Source organism: Pseudophryne corroboree, chromosome 4, assembly GCF_028390025.1.
Source record: "Pseudophryne corroboree isolate aPseCor3 chromosome 4, aPseCor3.hap2, whole genome shotgun sequence".
NCBI lineage: Eukaryota > Metazoa > Chordata > Amphibia > Anura > Myobatrachidae > Pseudophryne > Pseudophryne corroboree.
In genome coordinates this window covers 839,680,036-839,700,372 of record NC_086447.1, presented here as the reverse complement: position 1 = coordinate 839,700,372, position 20,337 = coordinate 839,680,036, and the positions used below count along the sequence as shown (strand labels likewise).

General features: G+C 45.7%; 1 long non-coding RNA gene across 1 annotated transcript in view; it reads left to right on the top strand.

Annotated features, from left to right (window-relative positions):
• The first annotated feature begins 7,720 nt into the window (after positions 1-7,720).
• Positions 7,721-20,337, top strand: part of LOC134911821 (uncharacterized) — a 172,737-nt gene continuing 160,120 nt past the window's right edge. Inside the window, exon 1 of the long non-coding RNA XR_010176871.1 lies at positions 7,721-7,845. This is a non-coding gene — a long non-coding RNA (uncharacterized LOC134911821). The remainder of the gene's footprint in view (positions 7,846-20,337) is intronic.

Sequence of the window (20,337 nt, the reverse complement as noted above, 5' to 3'; positions counted from 1 at the left end):
ATGGAGATACTGCACCTGTTATAGGGCCTGTGCAATTTTTGATGGGGTGACTTATGGTGCGTCTAAACAGTGGCATTCACAATGAGGGGTGCAGGCCACTCCAGACACCAAAATGACGACTCCTCCGCAGTATCAGGTGCCAGGTGCTGCGAAGGAGCCGTCAGTGATGAAAGAGTCTCTGAGTGCAGCCCGCACACGCCTCGAGTGAGGTAATCAGTGGCTTCTCCCACAAAGTCACATCCCCTTCAGTGATGTCAGGTGGACTCCCATGAGGCCACGCCTCCTTTACATGTAGCCATGCCCCTTTTTCGGCCTCATGTGCATGGGGTCTCATGGCCCCACCAGGTGTCACCAACCCTGCTGCCACCACTGCGTCTAAAGACTCAACAATCCGTATTACTGCATGTATGGACGCTGACAGCAAGCATCTCAGTCCTTGCACATCCAGATGCATGGATGGACCCAAGGGTAAGACTTTGTACTGGCATTTGCATAAAGTCACAAATGGGTGACCACCAATAGACATAGTTGTGGGCTCTATAGCTTCCACCTCGAATAAGCCCCTTACAGTGGTGCCAAGAGCAGCCCGGGATAGCAAAAATAAAATAATTCTGGTCCGTTCCAGAGAAAATTCAGCTATTTTGATATATATGATATTGGCAACCTACATTAATAATTCAATATACTTTACTGACATCTGCTGGTTGTGATAAAACATGACATATTTATTTGCTGTTTTACCTTAAACATTTTTTTAGTGTCTGTCTTTTTATTTCACATGGTGGTTGGTTTTTATGTGGTGCTAGATCATATAATTGCATCATTTCATTAAAATGTACTAGCTTTCTTCATTAAACAACTGTGAAGTAAATGTTTTGCCCAAAGTACAGTTTTAGTTTAGCGCGCAATCCAAATAAAAAAAAAATTGTCAACAGCTTTAAAATGCGCACATTAAAGTTAAAATATGACAGTGTCGCTGGGAACTGAATGTACTGGCTCTATTTGTGTGTGGTCATTTGCTTTGAAGTATTTGGTAGGTGAGGCGCCTGGGGAAAGGGAATGATTGAGAGACATGGGGAAGTGACTAAAGAGCTACAGTAATGATGGAAAATCCATGAAGAAACCACAGTTGACACACTAAGTTAATTAGGTTTGACCAAGCAGGAAGAGTTGCAAATTAAATAAACCATTATATTTTCCATTAAGGTTTTTGTAACGTGCCTTTCATTACGTATAGGTTTTATTTCATACAATGTAATTTTCTACATATGGAACTGTTGGTATACAGGGCTGGCAATATACAGTATGTCATTTAAAGACAATTGTAGACCTGAGTAGGAACAGCATGACCCAAAGGGGTAGATTTACTTAAGCTTGTAAAACAGACAAGTGCAGGTGTTATTAGTCATAGTAACCAATCAGATTCTATAATTTTCTAAGACGCAATAAAGAAATGATACTTAGTCTCTGGTTGCTATGGGCAACACCATCGCTTTTCATTTTTAGAAGCTTTATGAAATCTACCACAAAGACTGCCTAATGGGCCCTAGACACTGGCAGATCCGCCACCGAGGTGCCCGACGGCGGATACAGCCGACGGGCGACCCGACGGCGGATACAGCCGATGGGCGACGCGGCGGGGGAGTGAAGTTTCTTCACTCCCTCCCGTCACCAGGCTCCATAGCACTGCATGCTAATATGGACAGTCTCGTCATATGCATATGTGACGGGGCACCAACGATTGACGAGCGCGGGGCCGCGCATCGTTAATCGTTGGTGCCTATACATTGCACGATATGAACGAGTTCTCGTTCATTAATGAACGAGAACATTCATATCGTGCAGTATTATCTGCCAGTGTGTAGGGCCCTTATGTGCACGGTGACTCTCGTGTAACTTCCCACTTTTTCTAAATAATCCACACCCATGATCCATTCAATCCACCCGCAGTCTACACAAAGCCCTCCAAGATCTATCCGATCAGGTCCACACTACTGTAAAGCCATTTGGGACTTTATTGTGTCTGACAGAGCCGGCCCTAACTAATATGATGCCCTAGGCAAGATTTTAGCTAGTGCCCCCTAGCACCGCCGCTAGTTCTGCAGGAGATGCCTGGCATGAGTCAGCTGGCAGCTCTGCTAATGTCGGGCGACTTTTGTTTATGAAAATTCATTTTATTTGCATTACTTTATGGTTAGCGTGCACAAGCAGCTTCTGCTGATTAAAACAATATGCAGCTTGCCTATATTCTGTGTGTGACTGTGGCTGTATCTGCATACGAAATGCTACATTACAGTGATTTCCAGGAATACACTGCAATGTAGCATTTCGTATGCAGATACAACCGCAGTCACACAAAGAGTATAGGCATGCTGCATATCATTTTAATCAGCAGAAGCTGCTGGTGCCCCTAAGCATACCAAATGCCCTAGGCATTTGCCTAGTTTGCCTATGCCTAAGGCCGGCTCTGGTGTCTGAAAACATTGACATATTTAATAAACAGCTTAGGATAACTTTCTGGAGGTAAAAGCTTTCATCAGTGGACACAGGATGCCTTGATCAACTTAATTTATTTATATAGACAGGTGATGCCATACTCTGTGTTTCAATACAATGTTCTTTGAAATGCACAGTAAGCCTATGACCCCAAGTTTTTTATACTTCTTCTCAAGGTCAGAAAGATATCACTGCACTGGGTCCTAGTAGGAAACATCTGGCCCTTGTTATTACTCTGGGGCCTGGAGTAATACCACAAAAAGTCTTAGGGGGACATTTACTAAGCAGTGATAAGGGCGGAGAAGTGAGCCAGTGGAGAAGTTGCCCATGGCAACCAACCAGCACTGAAGTAACATCTATAATTTGCATACTATAAAATGAACAGAGCTGCTGATTGGTTGATGGGACAACATCTCCACTGGATCACTTCTCCGCTCTTATCACTGCTTAGTAAATGTCCCCCTTAAAGTTTATTCTGACCAATTTAGCATTATTATTATTATTGTTGTTGTTGCACAAGGCACTATAACTATATCAAACATTGCACTATTAAAAAGCAAACTGCTAAGAAATAAATACAAGATGGTAATAGAATTACATTGTCTCACTATTTCCTGCTGCCATCTCCTGGACTGTGGTTGGTGGGACTGCACTGCCCAACACAAAATCATAATGCTTTGTTTGCCCGCTTCCTAGTTTAGTAACATAGGCTGGGCTGAGAGGACAAGGTAAGGTTCAGTGACGGTCATAATCCCATTGCATTGATGCCTGTCAGAAAACTTGAGTTTTTTAGGGGATCCGGTTAGAATGTCAACATAGGTTCTGAATGTTGACAGTCAGAATGCTGACTTTTACATAAGGTCAACAATAACCCCAAATGTCGACATGGACAGAATGTCGGCAGTACATTTTTGTGTTATTTTTAGGGATAGGTTTAGGATAAGGGGTTAAAATTATGTTTATTGTAGGGCGTTAATGTTAGGTATAGGGTAAGGGTTAGGTTTGGGGTAAAGGATTAGGGTAAAGTTTAGGGTAAGGCGTTAGTGTTAGGTTTAGGGTAAGGTTTAGGTTTAGAGTTAGGAGTTAGGGTTATGTTTACAGTAAAGCATTAGTGTTAGGCAGAGGCGTAGCGTGGAGACATGACACCCGGAGCAGGGTTATGTCACGGCGCCCCCACCACCACTACACACACATACATACATACATACATACATATGTACACAACACCTGAGCCACAGGTGGGAAGAGACTGTTTGTCTGCATTATCTTTTGGAGGGCACCCAGGCGTTATTCTACTTATCAGAGTGCCGGATATTTCTTTTTTGTATGCTATTGGGACATGGCAATCATCCCTATGTATCAAGGCACCTGCACCAATTGTACCTAGCTGTTTCTGTCCTTGCCTGGACTATCTCAGTAAACAGCGTACGTTACTTTTTTGCAGTTTTTTGAACGTTTGCTTTACGAACCGCACTACCAGTGCATCTCATTGTCAACTCAAATTGCTGCACAGCAAACGGCACGGCGTTGGCTGTCGCCTTCAAGAGGCAGCATGACAACACCCCCCCTGTTGGGACCTTTGTCGTTCATCGACCTCAAACAACATCTGGACGAAACTTTGAGTTTCAATACTGAACAAGCCCACCAGATTCTATTTGGGGAAGACCTCAGCATTAAACCGGATCCATCCACCATAGATGAAATTTCTCACATACTTCTCAAATTGCGCAATAAAGAAACAGACTATCTCCTACATGGAACGTCCTTGTCGGATTATTTTCGTTCAAAAATGATACCCCGTGGGTTCAGAATAAGAAACACGCCCACTATTGGTCGCAATAGCGCAGAATTCTGCCGCAAGTGGGTATCTATACTTAATAAGTGTAGCTTTGATCTTATGCTATTAGTCATTGATGAAGCGAGATCCACATTATCAGATACTAGGTCCAAATTAGCAGCAGCGGCCACGAGATATAAACCACAGTTGGAGGATAAGAAATATCAGGCCCAATGGGAAAAATTGGAACAACAGTGCAACACTTATCGTCAAGATCTCATTAAATTCAAACAAAAAAAACTCTCTGCAGTACAATCCGACTATGAAGACCTCAGGGTGTATCGGTGGCTGCAAGGATCTGATCCACCTACCCGTGCCAGATCCCGCGTCTCTTGGAGGGACAGAAGGGCACCACAAAGAAGAAATAGATCGCAGTCCAATAGCGACAGCGACTTTTTAGTCACCGACTCTGAAGATCCCCAGTCATCTCGCACCCCTTTAGCCAGGGCCACACGTTCAAGAGAAAATCTCAACAAGGAAGAACGCGACGTGGGGGCCAAAACCAAAGGATCTTCCAAACCACCCACCAACAAAGGGAAGAAATAACCTTCAATTTATCATCCCGGGTGTTTACCGATACAGAACTAAAGGTACTTAACAAGGGATTGTCCTTTGTGCCCACACACAATCACCGCGACCTTGATTGGAAGGTAGATCTGTACGGCCTTCATAGGACTTTAAAAACGAAAGAATTTTTCCAACACCAACCTGACTCCAGCAGCGACTCAAGCACAAGAAGGATAATTTCTAAAAAAAACTACGTTTGATCCTCCGTCATCAAATGCCTCGCTGAAATCATTCAATCGACTAATGGACATGGCTGTCACCAAATATCATGCAGCACAGCCTCATGTCATTCCAAATCTCACCACAACAGAACAAAAAGCTCTACGAGATTTGTCACACTACTCAGATGTTATTTTTCGCCCAGCGGATAAGGGAGGTGGCATTGTCATCCAAGACACCCCCAAATATATCAACAATATTGACCTGCTATTGCAAGATCACTCCACGTACCGCCATCTATCTGCTAATCCCACGGACTCATACAAACGGGAACTGGATTCAATTCTAGTTGAAGCTTACACCTTGGGACATTTGGACAAAAAGACCTACGGTTCATTAATTACCCATCACCCTATTACACCAATATTATACACAATCCCTAAACTTCACAAAGATCCGATTGATCCACCACCTAGACCGATCATTTCAGCGCGGGGATCGCTGCTACAGCCCATTTCTCAATTTCTGGACCAACTTGTCCAGCCATATATCATGCAACAACCCACGTTTCTCAAGGACACCACCCAATTACTCATTAAACTGAAGCATTTGGGAACGGTACCAACTAACACCTTGTTATGCACTCTAGATGTTAAAAACCTCTACACAGTTATTCCCCACACCAGCGGCCTAGCTGCAATGGAACTGTTTCTCTTTAAACATCACTTTGATGCTATTCCCATTCCATTGTTTCTACAATTATTGTCCAAAACTTTGACTCAAAATTACTTCATCCACAATGGTCAATATTATGTACAAACAACTGGGTGTGCAATGGGGTTTTCGGTGGCCCCGTCATTTGCTAATGTTTTCATGTTCCAACAAGAAGACATGTTTTTCTTTTCATCACCTGACACAGTAGGCAAGATGCTACTCTACACACGCTATATTGACGATCTGCTGATCATCTGGTCTGGAACAGAGGCAGAACTTGTCAAATTGATCAATAGGATTAACTCCGAGGATTCCACCATCAAATTTACTTACCAGATCAGCTCTACCAGCATCAATTATCTTGATGTAACGATCCAAATTGTTCAAAACCAGCTTCAAACCAAGCTGTTCTCGAAACCTACAGACCGCAACACGCTGCTTCACCATAGCAGCTGCCACCCGCCGGCGTTGATCCGGGGGCTCCCAAGATCCCAGATGCTTAGGGCAGCACGCATATCCAGCGACAGGTTTTCCCTAGCCAACACGCTAGAACAAATGATTCACAAATTTGCGGATAGAGGCTACAAATATCGCGAATTAATCAAGACAAAAGATGAGGTGCTACAAATCCCGAGAGATCAGCTGCTATATAGTGTACCAAAAAAACAACTGGGTTCTCGTATCCCTTTCGTGACCCAATTCACTACGGCCAGTAAAATCATTCCACGAGCCACAAAAGGTTTGTGGCCTATTGTCTCAGGTGACAAAGAACTCCCCTGCTTTAAACACACTACATTGATGCCGAGCTACAAAAGGGGACCAAACATTAGGGACATCTTGGTCAAAACCAATATTGTCCCCAACAACCGCTCAAAAACCCCCACCATTCAGATGAAAAAACCAGGGTGCTACAAATGTGCATCTTGCACTACTTGTAAATATTTGGAAACTGGCCACGAATTTTCCAATCCGCACACAGGCCAAAAATTCAAAATCCGTCACGTGCTTACTTGCACCACATCTTTCATTGTATACATAATCATTTGCCCATGTGGCATGTTATATGTGGGACAAACCATCAGAAATTTGCGTGACAGAATGGCGCTCCACCGTTCGGCCATAAAAGCATCTCTGGACGGCAAACAGATTGACCAACCAGTGGCCCGCCACTTTAAATCATGTGGCCACCCTTTGTCCAGCCTCCGATACAAAATCATCGACCACATCCCGGTTGCACCAAGAGGTGGAGACAGACAGCGGGCCTTATCCAAATGTGAATCAAAATGGATTTTTCTTCTGGATGCATTATCACCCAAGGGCCTCAACGAAAAATTCACTTGGAACATATTTCTATCATGAGGGATATGCCACTGAGCCTCCTCATAAGTTTTACTACACAACAGTAGTCCATGTTGTCCCTTTTTTTCTAACCTTTATTGATGCTGATTTTGTCTATATATATATTTTTGTCCCCCCCTTTCCCTTTTCTTTTCCTTCCTCCCCCCCCCCTCACCCTTTCCCCCCTCCCCTTCTTTTTTTGCCTCCCTTCTCTTTTCCTCCCCCCCCCCCCCCCCTCCCACCTTCCCCCCCTTTTTCCTGTTCTCCTGCACCTCTTGAGTGACATACGTCAGCCAGGGCTTAGTGCCCAAGTCAATATCAAAATTTAAAGATTACAATTTAAATAATAATTATTTTTCCCTGCATGGGATATACAGTTAAAATATGCTCATATGCCTATATAACATGTGCCTTTATTGGTAACTACAAAACTACATGTTATTTGCTGTACAGCTTCTTGAATATTGTCTTTTTAAACATTTTTTAAACTTATCTCTCAGTCACTATATTGCTTTCACTTTCACAAGTTCCGTTCACAGCTTCACTGCATGTATTTCACATGCCTTATCACTTTGTTTACATTTCTCTGACAGGCTTTCCCGGCGCCTGTCTAATCACGGACACGTTGCTAGGCAACACACACGTCATCACAGAGCCTCTCACGTGACTCACCAGGAAGTCCTGATCACAGACGCCGGGAACAGCTTGCCTTCCTCCTGCATGCTATTTAAAAGGTGAGTGTTTCTGGGTTTAGTTTGGTTCGTTTTTCTTTTTTTTTTTTTTTTCTTTTCTTTCACAGCACCAGGGTCACTTACCTGATGAAAAGGCTGCCATGCCTTGAAACGTTGTAAGATACCTGTACCTTTGTTTTGCTTTGTTTTTTTTCACCATGTTTTGAATACAAGTTTGTTATACAAGTCCTTGGAGTGCCGCCTGTTTCCTCCTCTACACAACACCTGAGCCACAGGTGGGAAGAGACTGTTTGTCTGCATTATCTTTTGGAGGGCACCCAGGCGTTATTCTACTTATCAGAGTGCCGGATATTTCTTTTTTGTATACATACATACATACATACATAGATTCACACACATTTAGGCACAGACATACGTTAACACACATATATACACAGATATATACACACAGACATAATTAAACACACAAATATACACACACAGATATACACAGACATACACATATACACACAGACATACATAAACACACACATATACTCACATATACTGTATACAAAGATATATACACACATAAACACACATACATGTATACACATTAGCACACAGACATATACACACACATTTACACAAACACAGACATATACACATAAACACACAGTATACACTAGTGATGTGCACCGGAAATTTTCGGGTTTTGTGTTTTGGTTTTGGATTCGGTTCCGCGGCCGTGTTTTGGATTTGGACGCGTTTTGGCAAAACCTCCCTGAAATGTTTTTGTCGCATTCGGGTGTGTTTTGGATTCGGGTGTTTTTTTTACAAAAAACCCTCAAAAACAGCTTAAGTAATAGAATTTGGGGGTCATTTTGATCCCATAGTATTATTAACCTCAATAACCATAATTTACACTCATTTCCAGTCTATTCTGAACACCTCACACCTCACAATATTATTTTTAGTCCTAAAATTTGCACCGAGGTTGCTGGGTGACTAAGCTAAGCGACCCGAGAGGCCGACACAAACACCTGGCCCATCTAGGAGTGGCACTGCAGTGTCAGACAGGATGTCAGATTAAAAAAATTGTCCCCAAACAGCACATGATGCAAAGAAAAAAAGAGGCGCAATGAGGTAGCTGTGTGACTAAGCTAAGCGACCCAAGTGGCCGACACAAACACCTGGCCTATCTAGGAGTGGCACTGCAGTGGCAGACAGGATGGCACTTCAAAAAAATAGTCCCCAAACAGCACATGATGCAAAGACAAAAAGAGGCGCAATGAGGTAGCTGTGTGACTAAGCTAAGCGACCCAAGTGGCCGACACAAACACCTGGCCCATCTAGGAGTGGCACTGCAGTGTCAGACAGGATGGCACTTCAAAAAAATAGTCCCCAAACAGCACATGATGCAAAGAAAAAAAGAAGCGCAATGAGGTAGCTGTGTGACTAAGCTAAGCGACCCAAGTGGCCGACACAAACACCTGGCCCATCTAGGAGTGGCACTGCAGTGTCAGATAGGATGGCACTTCAAAAAAATAGTCCCCAAACAGCACATGATGCAAAGAAAAAGAGAAGCGCAATGAGGTAGCTGTGTGACTAAGCTAAGCGACCCAAGTGGCCGACACAAACACCTGGCCCATCTAGGAGTGACACTGCAGTGTCAGACAGGATGGCACTTCAAAAAAATAGTCCCCAAACAGCACATGATGCAAAGAAAAAAAGAGGCGCAATGAGGTAGCTGTGTGACTAAGCTAAGCGAACCAAGTGGCCGACACAAACACCTGACCCATCTAGGAGTGGCACTGCAGTGTCAGACAGGATGGCACTTCAAAAAATAGTCCCCAAACAGCACATGATGCAAAGAAAAATGAAAGAAAAAAAGAGGTGCAAGATGGAATTGTCCTTGGGCCCTCCCACCCACCCTTATGTTGTATAAACAGGACATGCACACTTTAACAAACCCATCATTTCAGCGACAGGGTCTGCCACACAACTGTGACTGAAATGACTGGTTGGTTTGGGCCCCCACCAAAAAAGAAGCAATCAATCTCTCCTTGCACAAACTGGCTCTACAAAGGCAAGATGTCCACCTCCTCCTCATCGTCCGATTCCTCACCACTTTCACTGTGTACATCCCCCTCCTCACAGATTATTAATTCGTCCCCACTGGAATACACCATCTCAGGTCCCTGTGTACTTTCTGGAGGCAATTGCTGGTGAATGTCTCCACGGAGGAATTGATTATAATTCATTTTGATGAACATCATCTTCTCCACATTTTCTGGAAGTAACCTCGTATGCCGATTGCTGACAAGGTGAGCGGCTGCACTAAACACTTTTTCGGAGTACACACTGGAGGGGGGGCAACTTAGGTAAAATAAAGCCAGTTTGTGCAAGGGCCTCCAAATTGCCTCTTTTTCCTGCCAGTATACGTACGGACTGCCTGACGTGCCTACTTGGATGCGGTAACTCATATAATCCTCCACCATTCTTTCAATGGTGACAGAATCATATGCAGTGACAGTAGACGACATGTCAGTAATCGTTGGCAGGTCCTTCAGTCCGGACCAGATGTCAGCACTCGCTCCAGACTGCCCTTCATCACCGCCAGCAGGTGGGCTCTGAATTCTTAGCCTTTTCCTCGCAGCCCCAGTTGCGGGAGAATGTGAAGGAGGAGCTGTTGACGAGTCACGTTCCGCTTGACTTGACAATTTTCTCACCAGCAGGTCTTTGAACCTCTGCAGACTTGTGTCTGCCGGAAAGAGAGATACAACGTAGGTTTTAAATCTAGGATCGAGCACGGTGGCCAAAATTTAGTGCTCTGATTTCAACAGATTGACCACCCGTGAATCCTGGTTAAGCGAATTAAGGGCTCCATCCACAAGTCCGACATACCTAGCGGAATCGCTCTATGTTAGCTCCTCCTTCAATCTCTCCAGCTTCTTCTGCAAAAGCCTGATGAGGGGAATGACCTGACTCAGGCTGGCAGTGTCTGAACTGACTTCATGTGTGGCAAGTTCAAAGGGTTGCAGAACCTTGCACAACGTTGAAATCATTCTCCACTGCGCTTGAGTCAGGTGCATTCCCCCTCCTTTGCCTATATCGTAGGTAGCTGTATAGGCTTGAATGGCCTTTTGCTGCTCCTCCATCCTCTGAAGCATATAGAGGGTTGAATTCCACCTCGTTACCACCTCTTGCTTCAGATGATGGCAGGGCAGGTTCAGGAGTGTTTGCTGGTGCTCCAGTCTTCGGCACGCGGTGGCTGAATGCCGAAAGTGGCCCACAATTCTTCGGGCCACCGACAGCATCTCTTGCACGCCCCTGTCGTTTTTTAAATAATTCTGCACCACCAAATTCAATGTATGTGCAAAACATGGGACGTGCTGGAATTTGCCCAGATGTAATGCACGCACAATATTGGTGGCGTTGTCCGATGTCACAAATCCCCAGGAGAGTCCAATTGGGGTAAGCCATTCTGCGATGATGTTCCTCAGTTTCCGTAAGAGGTTGTCAGCTGTGTGCCTTTTATGGAAAGCGGTGATACAAAGCGTAGCCTGCCTAGGAACGAGTTGGCGTTTGCAAGATGCTGCTTCTGGTGCCGCCGCTGCTGTTCTTGCTGAGGGAGGCAATACATCTACCCAGTGGGCTGTCACAGTCATATAGTCCTGAGTCTGCCCTGGTCCACTTGTCCACATGTCCATGGTTAAGTGGACATTGGGTGCAACTGCATTTTTTAGGACACTGATGACTCTTTTTCTGACGTCTGTGTACATTTTCGGTATCGCCTGCCTAGAGAAATGGAACCTAGATGGTATTTGGTACCGGGGACACAGTACCTCAATCAATTCTCTAGTTCCCTGTGAATTAACGGTGGATACCGGAAACACATTTCTCACCACCCAGGCTGCCAAGGCCTGAGTTATCCGCTTTGCAGCAGGATGACTGCTGTGATATTTCATCTTCCTCGCAAAGGACTGTTGGACAGTCAATTGCTTACTAGAAGTAGTACAAGTGGTCTTCCGACTTCCCCTCTGGGATGACGATCGACTCCCAGCAGCAACAACAGCAGCGCCAGCAGCAGTAGGCGTTACACTCAAGGATGCATCAGAGGAATCCCAGGCAGGAGAAGACTCGTCAGACTTGACAGTGACATGGCCTGCAGGACTATTGGCTTTCCTGTCTAAGGAGGAAATTGACACTGAGGGAGTTGGTGGTGTGGTTTGCAGGAGCTTGGTTACAAGAGGAAGGGATTTAGTTGGCAGTGGACTGCTTCCGCTGTCACCCAAAGTTTTTGAACTTGTCAATGACTTCTGATGAATGCGCTCCAGGTGACGTATAAGGGAGGATGTTCCTAGGTGGTTAACATCCTTACCCCTACTTATTACAGCTTGACAAAGGCAACACACGGCTTGACACCAGTTGTCTGTATTTCTGTTGAAATAATTCCACACCGAAGAGGTAATTTTTTTTGTATTTTGACCAGGCATGTCAATGGCCATATTCGTCCCACGGACAACAGGTGTCTCCCCGGGTGCCTGACTTAAACAAACCACCTCACCATCAGAATCCTCCTTGTCAATTTCCTCCCCAGCGCCAGCAACACCCATATCCTCATCATGGTGTACTTCAACAGTGACATCTTAAATTTGACTATCAGGAACTGGACTGCGGGTGCTCCTTCCAGCACTTGCAGGGGGCGTGCAAATGGTGGAAGGCACCACCTCTTCCCGTCCAGTGTTGGGAAGGTCAGGCATCGCAACCGACACAATTGGACTCTCCTTCGGGATTTGTGATTTAGAAGAACGCACAGTTCTTTGCTGTACTTTTGCCAACTTAACTCTTTTAAGTTTTCTAGCAGGAGGATGAGTGCTTCCATCCTCATGTGAAGCTGAACCACTAGCCATGAACATAGGCCAGGCCCTCAGCCGTTCCTTGCCACTCCATGTCGTAAATGGCACATTGGCAAGTTTACGCTTCTCCTCAGACGATTTTGATTTAGATTTTTGGGTCATTTTACTGAGCTTTATTTTTTTGGATTTTACATGCTCTCTACTATGACATTGGGCATCGGCCTTTGCAGACGACGTTGATGGCATTTCATCGTCTCGGCCATGACTAGTGGCAGCAGCTTCAGCATGAGGTGGAAGTGGATCTTGATCTTTCCCTATTTTACCCTCCACATTTTTGTTCTCCATTTTTTAATGTGTGGAATTATATGCCAGTAATATATCAATAGCAATGGCCTACTACTATATATACTGTGCACAACTGAAATGCACCACAGGTATGGATGGGATGGTATACTTGACGACACAGAGGTAGGTAGAGCAGTGGCCTACTGTACCGTACTGCTATATATTATATACTGGTGGTCAGCAAAATTATGCACTGTCCTCCTACTATATATATACTGTGCAAAACTGAAATGCACCACAGGTATGGATGGATAGTATACTTGACGACACAGAGGTAGGTAGAGCAGTGGCCTACTGTACCGTACTGCTATATATTATATACTGGTGGTCAGCAAAATGATGCACTGTCCTCCTACTATATATATACTGTGCCAAACTTAAATGCACCACAGGTATGGATGGATAGAATACTTGACGACACAGAGGTAGGTAGAGCAGTGGCCTACTGTACCGTACTGCTATATATTATATACTGATGGTCAGCAAAATTATGCACTGTCCTCCTACTATATATATACTGTGCACAACTGAAATGCACCACAGGTATGGATGGATAGTATACTTGACGACACAGAGGTAGGTAGAGCAGTGGCCTACTGTACCGTACTGCTATATATTATATACTGGTGGTCAGCAAAATTATGCACTGCCCTCCTACTATATATATACTGTGCAAAACTTAAATGCACCACAGGTATGGATGGGATAGTATACTTGACGACACAGAGTTAGGTAGAGCAGTGGCCTACTGTACCGTACTGCTATATGTTATATACTGGTGGTCAGCAAAATTCTGCACTGTCCTGCTACTATATATATACTGTGAAAAACTTAAATGCACCTCAGGTATGGATGGATAGTATACTTGACAACACAGAGGTAGGTAGAGCAGTGGCCTACTGTACCGTACTGCTATATATTATATACTCGTGGTCAGCAAAATTATGCACTGTCCTCCTACTATATATATACTGTGCAAAACTTAAATGCACCACAGGTATGGATGGGATAGTATACTTGACGACACAGAGGTAGGTAGAGCAGTGGCCTACTGTACCGTACTGCTATATATTATATACTGGTGGTCAGCAAAATTATGCACTGTCCTCTTACTATATATATATATACTGTGCAAAACTTAAATGCACCACAGGTATGGATGGGATAGTATACTTGACGACACAGAGGTAGGTAGAGCAGTGGCCTACTGTACCGTACTGCTATATATTATATACTGGTGGTCAGCAAAATTATGCACTGTCCTCCTACTATATACTACAATGCAGCACAGATATGGAGCGTTTTTCAGGCAGAGAACGTATACTGGTTGTCACTGGTCAGCAAATCTCTGCACTCTCCTCCTACTATATAATACTGCTGGTCCCCAGTCCCCACAATAAAGCAATTAGCACACTGAGCACAGATATTTGCAGCACACTGAGCACAGATATGGAGCGTTTTTCAGGCAGAGAACGTAGATATTTGCCGCACACTGAGCACAGATATTTGCAGCACACTGAGCACAGATATTTGCAGCACACTGAACATAGAAACTGAGAGGACGCCAGCCACGTCCTCTCACGATCATCTCCAATGCACGAGTGAAAAATGGCGGCGACGCGCGGCTCCTTATATAGAATACGAATCTCGCGAGAATCCGACCGCGGGATGATGACGTTCGGGCGCGCTCGGGTTAACCGAGCAAGGCGGGAGGATCCGAGTCTGCTCGGACCCGTGCAAAAAAGGGTGTTCCGAGGAACCGAACCCGCTCATCACTAGTATACACACATTAATTCTCACCAAGGGGCAGCAGCAGAGCAGCTCCTTGTTCTAGCCTGGGGGGGCGGAGCTTCTATGTGATTGACAGGCTGGGCCTCCGTGGGTAGAAGGAAAGGACTGAGGAAAGTGAAGGGTTGGCAACCACACTGCCTGCATGTTCCAGATCACTGAATGCAGATACCTGACAGCCAGGAAAGTTCTTATGACAAGCCTCCAAACCTCCCCTCTTCCCTAACACACCACACTGCACTCCACTGGACTCTCTGCACACTGTACAATCAGTGATATGCAGCATGCAGGCAGTGTGTTGGCCACCCCTTCCATCTCTTCTAATCATCTCCTCCTACCCCTGCCCGAGATCCCGGCTCTCAGCTGTGCAGTGAGCCGTCGCCTTCTGTCCCCAGTGGCGCCTGGAGCTCAAGCTCTACTTGTTCCACCCTCCTTATGCCCATGGCGTTAGGTTTAGGGTAAGGGTTAGGTTTGGGGTAAGGGGTTAGGGTTATGTTTAGGGTTAGGTTTGGGGTAAGGGGTAGGGGTTATGTTTAGGGTAAGGTGTTGGTGTTAGGTTTAGGGTAAGGGTTAGGTTTAGGGTAAGGGGTTAGAGTTATGTTTAGGGTAAAGTGTTAGTGTTAGGTTTAAGGTAAAGGTTAGGTTTGGGGTAAAGGATTAGGGTAATGTTTAGGGTAAGGCATTAGTGTTAGGTTTAGGGTAAGAGGTTAGGGTTATGTTTATGGTAAAGCGTTAGGTTTAGGGTAAGGGTTAGGTTTGGAGTAAGGGGTTAGGGCTATGTTTAGGATAAGGCATTAATGTTAGGTTTAGGGTAAGGGTTAGGTTTGGGGTAAGGGGTAGGGGTTATGTTTAGGGTAAGGTGTTGGTGTTAGGTTTAGGGTAAGGTTTAGGGTAAGGGGTTAGAGTTATGTTTAGGGTAAAGTGTTAGTGTTAGGTTTAAGGTAAAGGTTAGGTTTGGGGTAAAGGATTAGGGTAATGTTTAGGGTAAGGCGTTAGTGTTAGGTTTAGGATAAGAGGTTAGGGTTATGTTTATGGTAAAGCGTTAGGTTTACGGTAAGGGTTAGGTTTGGAGTAAGGGGTTAGGGCTATATTTAGGATAAGGCATTAATGTTAGGTTTAGGGTAAGGGTTAGGTTTGGGGTAAAGAGTTAGGTTAAGACTAAGATTTACAAAAAACTGTCCATATTATGGTGTTGACATGTTATATATTGACATTATGAACATGTTGACATTTTACCCATGTCAACATTTATGAATGTTGACATATTGCTTCATTCAAAGCATATCAACATTCTGGTATAAATATTCTGAATGCCAACTTTTCATACCACACCTGTTTCTAGTAATCTTGGTCTGTCTCATGTACAAAAAACAACATAGAGAGAGCACAGGTAATCTTTATACTGTAAAAATGACTAAACACTATTTCCCATCAAACCAGTATATTTCTGTCAGTTACTACACATAACTGAAAAACAATAGACCTTGAAATTTCAGCTACCTACTGTACTTTAACAGTTTTGTTTTATTTTTGCAGTTTTGATGATACTTACTGCAGGGCCGAAACTAGGATTTTCGTCACCCGGGGCAGGCAGTAATTTTGCCCCACACACACACACACACACGCACACACGCACACACACACACACACACACACACACACACACACACACACACACACACACACAAACACACCTCCCCCCCAAAAGAAATCACACAAAAAAAAACCCAAACCCTATCAGACTAAAATACTCAGATTATCAAAAATGTTGAAAAAAGGGGATACTACTGGACAATATTCCCCTATGTGCCTCAAATGCCCTATGCGTCACATGCCCCGCCAGCGTGTTCAACTACATGCTTCTTTGTGTGTCCCCATACATTGCACTATATCATAACACTTCATGTCTGCACTACATTCCCCTATACACTGCACTACATCCAGGGCCGGCTCTAGGCATGTTCCAATAGAGCGGCTGAACAGGGCGCCGCACTTTATGGGTGCCGCTAGCTCTGGCCGCCATATTGGAACCTGGCTGGAGCCTGGAGCACCTGCAGCAAACAGCGATCAGCGTCCGTCCATGATCCATCCATTCCCGGGCCGGCCCGCCTCCTAGTAGTGTATCGACTTAGCGTAGCCTATCAACAACAGCAGTGGGCGGCTGACTGTGTGTGCAGTGTGCTGCCCAGGCTGTGCCGATGACTCATCATGAGGGGAAGTGCTGTGGGCGGGCCGCGGACTGAATCAAAACTACCCTGTATGCACTCTCTGCGGCGGCAGCGGCACCGGCGTCTGACAGGTATTAGGGGGGGGGGGGGGTGAATCATTTATGGATGGCACTGTGGGGGCATTTATCTGGCACTGTGGGGGCATTTATCTGGCACTGTGGGGACATTTATCTGGCACTGGGGGCATTTATCTGGCACTGGGGGCATTTATCTGGCACTGTGGGGACATTTATCTGGCACTGTGGGGGCATTTATCTGGCACTGTGGGGACATTTATCTGGCACTGTGGGGCATTTATCCGGCACTGTGGGGACATTTATCTGGCACTGTGGGGCATTTATCTGGCACTGTGGGGACATTTATCTGGCACTGGGGGCATTTATCTGGCACTGTGGGGACATTTATCTGGCACTGGGGGCATTTATCTGGCACTGTGGGGACATTTATCTGGCACTGTGGGGGCATTTATCTGGCACTGTGGGGACATTTATCTGGCACTGGGGGCATTTATCTGGCACTGTGGGGACATTTATCTGGCACTGTAGGGACATTTATCTGGCACTGTGGGGGCATTTATCTGGCACTGTGGGGGCATTTATCTGGCACTGTGGGGACATTTATCTGGCACAGTGGGGGCATTTATCTGGCACAGTGGGGACATTTATCTGACACTGTGGGGGCATATCTGGCACTACTGTGGGGGCATATCTGGCACTGTGGGGGCATTTATCTGGCACTGTGGGGACATTTATCTGGCACTGGGGGGCATTTATCTTAGCACTGTGGGGACATTTATCTGGCACTGTGGGGACATTTATCTGGCACTGTGGGGGCATTTATCTGGCACTGTGGGGACATTTATCTGGCACTGGGGGCATTTATCTGGCACTGTGGGGACATTTATCTGGCACTGGGGGCATTTATCTGGCACTGTGGGGACATTTATCTGGCACTGTGGGGGCATTTATCTGGCACTGTGGGGACATTTATCTGGCACTGGGGGCATTTATCTGGCACTGTGGGGACATTTATCTGGCACTGTAGGGACATTTATCTGGCACTGTGGGGGCATTTATCTGGCACTGTGGGGGCATTTATCTGGCACTGTGGGGACATTTATCTGGCACTGTGGGGGCATTTATTTGGCACTGTGGGGACATTTATCTGACACTGTGGGGGCATATCTGGCACTACTGTGGGGGCATATCTGGCACTGTGGGGGCATTTATCTGGCACTGTGGGGACATTTATCTGGCACTGGGGGCATTTATCTGGCACTGTGGGGACATTTATCTGGCACTGTGGGGGCATTTCTGTATCTGGCACTGTGGGGACATTTATCTGGCACTGTGGGGGCATTTATCTAGCACTGTGGGGGCATATCTGACACTGTGGAGGCATATCTGGCACTGTGGGGGCATTTATCTGACACTGTGGGGACATTTATCTGGCACTGGGGGCATTTATCTGGCACTGTGGGGGCATTTATCTGGCATTGTGGGGGCATTTATCTGGCACTGTGGGGGCATTTATCTAGTACTGTCGGGGCATTTATCTAGCACTGTGGGGGCTTTTCTGTATCTGGCACTGTGTGGCCATTTATGTATCTGGCATTGCTGGGGGGCATGTCATGTGTTGCTGGCACTGCTGGGGGGCATTTCATGTGTAGCTGGCACGGCTGGGGAGCATGTCATGTGTAGATGTTACTGCTGGGGGGCATATCATGTAGTGTTCCCGCTAGGCGTCTGTGGCTAGGCAGTGTGCCTAACGTGCTCTGCCTGGCGCAAAGTGTCTAACGTGCTCTGCCTGGTGCAAAGTGTCTAACGTGCTCTGCCTGGCGCAAAGTGTCTAACGTGCTCTGCCTGGCGCAAAGTGTCTAACGTGCTCTGCCTGGCGCAAAGTGTCTAACGTGCTCTGCCTGGTGCAAAGTGTCTAACGTGCTCTGCCTGGCGCAAAGTGTCTAACGTGCTCTGCCTGGCGCAAAGTGTCTAGGAGGTTCTACCTGGTGCAGTGTGTATTAACTGCACTACTGTGTGGTGTAATGCGAATTGCCACTATTATGTGGCCACGCACCTTCCCCACAAAGCAACGCCCCTAAATTTTTGCTGCGCGCCTTCAGCGCGCACTGTCCATGCTTTCCATGTAGGTAAATGAGCACCAAACATTACAGTATGTACATCATTTTGCCCTCCTAACTTAAAAATGTGCCCTCCCTGCCCTAAAAAGTGAACACTATCGTGTAGTGGCACTGCTGGGGGGCATATTGTGTGTAGCTGGCACTGCTGGGGGGCATATCATGTCTATCTGGCACTGCACATTGTGTATCTGGCACTATACTGGAGACATTATGTGTATCTGACACTATACTGGAGACATTGTGTGTAAGGAACACTACTGTGGCTGTTATGTGTAAGGCTGCTAATTGTGGCCCTCATTCCGAGTTGATCGCTCGCAAGGCGATTTTAGCAGAGTTACACACGCTAAGCCGCCGCCTACTGGGAGTGAATCTTAGCTTCTTAAAATTGCGAACGATGTATTCGCAATATTGCGATTACAAACTACTTAGCAGTTTCAGAGTAGCTTCTGACTTACTCGGCATCTGCGATCAGTTCAGTGCTTGTCGTTCCTGGTTTGACGTCATAAACACACCCAGCGTTCACCCAGACACTCCTCCGTTTCTTCAGCCACTCCCGCGTTTTTTCTGGAAACGGTAGCGTTTTTATCCACACGCCCATAAAACGCAGTGTTTCCGCCCAGTAACACCCATTTCCTGTCAATCACACTACGATCGCCGGAGCGAAGAAAAAGCCGTGAGTAAAAAAACTATCTTCATAGCAAAATTACTTGGCGCAGTCGCAGTGCGAACATTGCGCATGCGCACTAAGCTGAAAAACGCTGCGAGGCGAAGAAAATTACCGAGCGAACGACTCGGAATGAGGGCCTGTGTGCGTAGAGGGGGTGTGAAAACATATTTATTTATAGTCTAATAATATGAAGTTATGAGGCCACGCCCACTTTCCAAGAGGCCACGCCCACTTTCCCTGGGCTCAGTAATACTACATTACTAATACTAGTACAGTGTCTTGTGCTAATCGTGCTGCTCAGTGTCAGTTCTCAGTAGTATCATCAGTGCTCAGTATCAGTGCTCAGTAGTATCATCAGTGCTCAGTATCAGTGCTCAGTAGTATCATCAGTGCTCAGTAGTATCATCAGTGCTCAGTATCAGTGCTCAGTAGTATCATCAGTGCTCAGTATCACTGGTCAGTGCTCAGTGTCTGTGTGCTGCATCATGCTGCTCAGTGTCAGTTTTCAGTAGTATCATCAGTGCTCAG